Below are 2,769 nucleotides of genomic sequence, written 5' to 3' on the forward strand. Positions count from 1 at the left end.
CCGAGTCAGCCTTCAGAGCTCTCCAGCCAGCGAGTCCCTGTGCCAGGTCCAGGGGTTGAAAGGCCCCCCAGGCAAAAGAGGGCTGGTGGTGGGCAAATGGAGCGAGTGACCCTAGCACACACACCAACTGGCTATCAGTTGACATCGCTAATTCCTCTTACGCCCCCCAGGCCCCCGAAATGGCAAGGGGAAATGCCTTCCCAGTCCCTGCCAGGCTTCGGAGTGAGGCTCCACCAGCCCTTTGCTTTCGACCTCATGTCTCTGGCTTCAGTTTCCTTCCTGTTTCCACTCCCCCCCCCCCAACTCCTCCCCACCCATATGCCCCTTTCAACAGACATCCTCTCCTCCTTCCTTCCTCCTTTCCTCCCCTTCGGCTGGGAGAAGGGGTCCTTTCACCCCACTGTAGACCTCCTAGCCTTTTAGCTCTTCCAAACACAGTCCCTTGAGAGATTTCTGACCAGGTCCTCTGCTCCGCCCTCCTCAACCCATCAGCAAAGCTCGGGGAAGAGCAGGACTTCTCCTGGGAACTACAACTCCCAAGGTACATGCAGAGCAGTTGTGGTGCATATTGGGAGTTGTAGTTCTCTTGGCTCGCTCACTTTGGTTAAGTCTGGAAACATTGCTAGTGAGAGTAAAAGCCAGGGCAGGGACAAACTGGAACGTGGGTACCCTCCGCCCCCTCGCCCCCCCGCCTCGTTCTCACCATCCTGTGCCCACATGACACCGTGTGCCCATGATTAACATCCCTCTCTCTGCTGGGACGTGCTACCATTCTTACCGTAGGGCCCCACCCAAGAGGTGCCCCCCCTGCCCTGCCGCCCCTGGCAGGGGTAAAATGGAGGGGCCCCATGAACCCCTTCCCTGCCCCCTGCCCTCTAGGCTGGTTCCCTGCCTTTATGGGGATCAAAGGGCAGAGAGCAGCCCCACCCCACTCTCTTGCAGGCTGCGGGCACCAAGGCTCTCAGGAATTGTAGGGACTTTGGTGCCCAAGCAAATGCTCAGGCAGAGGGAATGCTGGGAGGCTGGCACCCACTTTGGGGAATGGAGCTTTCAGTGAGTGCCCACCGGGCTGTCCGCAGCCTCCCGGGCTCTCGTGTGGGCCCTGACTCGTGCACTGCCGCTTGAGGAGGCGGCTTGAGAACAGGGTCTCGGGCCTTATCCGTGGCACCTAGGGGCCTGGACCTGCCTGACTGGCACCAAGGCACAGGGGTGACCCTCCCCCACCCCAGGCCCACAGTTGGCACGGGGCACTGGGAGCAGGGGGGCAGAGGGAGAGGAGGGCAGGACTGCCAGCATCCTGGTGGGTAGGTGCCAGCCGGGCCGGGAGCTGGTGAGGGGCAGCAGGCCAGCGGCACTGAGCCAGCAGCTGTTGGGGGGAAGGGGAGGGCTGTGTTGGGGGCATTTCTGTGGCCTCTCCAACCCGAGAGGACCTGGGTCGCCTGGCGTCTGGAGCACATCAGGGCACCCTTGTTCCAGGAGTAAGAGGCCCTAGAGCTGTCGGAGGGGGCTCTGCGGCCCACCCATCTCTGGGCTCACAGCCCTCCTGAGTTGCCCCTCAGGCCCAGGCGGGTCCCACCCAACCGGCCAGGGTGGCAGCAGCTTGCGCAAGGGGTGGGGCTGGGCGCTTCCCAGCAGATGCCCCCTCCTGGCTCCTTCCTCTTTCGGTGCCCTCAGCTCCCCCCATCTGTCCGCCCCCTCGGGCCAGCCCCGTCCCCCTGGTCCCCCTGGCCATTGGGGGCTGGCACGGGCGCTGCCCCCTGGCCTGGTTGGCAGGGGCTGGTGCCCGGGCAAGGAGCTGTGGTATGTGAGTGGGTTTGGGGTGAGGCGCGGGGAGGGCGGGGTGCCGCCTTGCCCAGCCCCTGAGGGCCCCAGCCCATGTCGGGTGGGGAAAATTCGGCCAGCTCCCAAGGGTGCCAGGGGACCACTGGGGTCCGGAGGGCCTCCCGTGGCCCCTGTAGGACCGCACACCCTGAGGGGCTGGGACCCGGGCACCTGTCAGCCCTGGCACTGGCCGTCCGGGGCTCCCCTCCTCCCTCCCTCTCCCGGCCCCTCCCCGCCCTCCTTCCTTCTGCCGGTCCCACCTCCAGCAGCCTCTCCCGCGGGCTCCTCCTCACCTCTGTCCTCCTGGACTGCCCCAGCTCCTACCTGGCCTACGCTCACCTTTTTCCCCTTTCAGGACCGAGGGAGGAACGAGCGGGGGTGGGCGCAGCTGGGCTTCGGGCACCGCAGGCAGAGACGTTAGGCCCTCTCCCACGCTGCCAGCCCTCCGGTAACCCCTCCCTCCAAGGTGGGGGGAGGGGGACAGCACCCAGAGGGTTAAGGCTGTAGGGGGGAGGGGCTGGGCCAGGTCGTGGGCGGCCCCTTTGAAGCTGGNCTCCCCACCTGCTCCCCCCAGGGGCCAAGAGGAGTTGCCGGCGAGGCCCCTCAGCGTTCAGGTGAGTAGGCCCTGCTCTGGCCTGGGAGATCAGGCCCCAGGGGAGACTTGGAGGCCTAGAATTGGCCGAGGGTCAGAGAGGGACTGAAGAACAGGCGAGCGAGGGTGTCCAAACTTCCCTGGGAAGGTCTGGGGAGCTGAGGGTCTGAAGAGCTGGTGTGTGGGGAAGCTTCGGCATTTAGGGGACCCAGGAGGATGGGGGAGCAGAAGGGGCCCACGGGAGCCCAGGGGTCGCTGGGCCAGGACAGGAGGCTGGACAGGCTGGCAGGGAGCCGGGCTCCGGGGATCGGGCTGGGGTGTGCTCTGGGGCTGGGGGGCTCAGGGCTCTGCCTGCG

Source organism: Crocuta crocuta, unplaced genomic scaffold (assembly GCF_008692635.1).
Source record: "Crocuta crocuta isolate KB4526 unplaced genomic scaffold, BGI_CrCroc_1.0 scaffold528, whole genome shotgun sequence".
In the NCBI taxonomy this organism is placed as follows: Eukaryota; Metazoa; Chordata; class Mammalia; order Carnivora; family Hyaenidae; genus Crocuta; species Crocuta crocuta.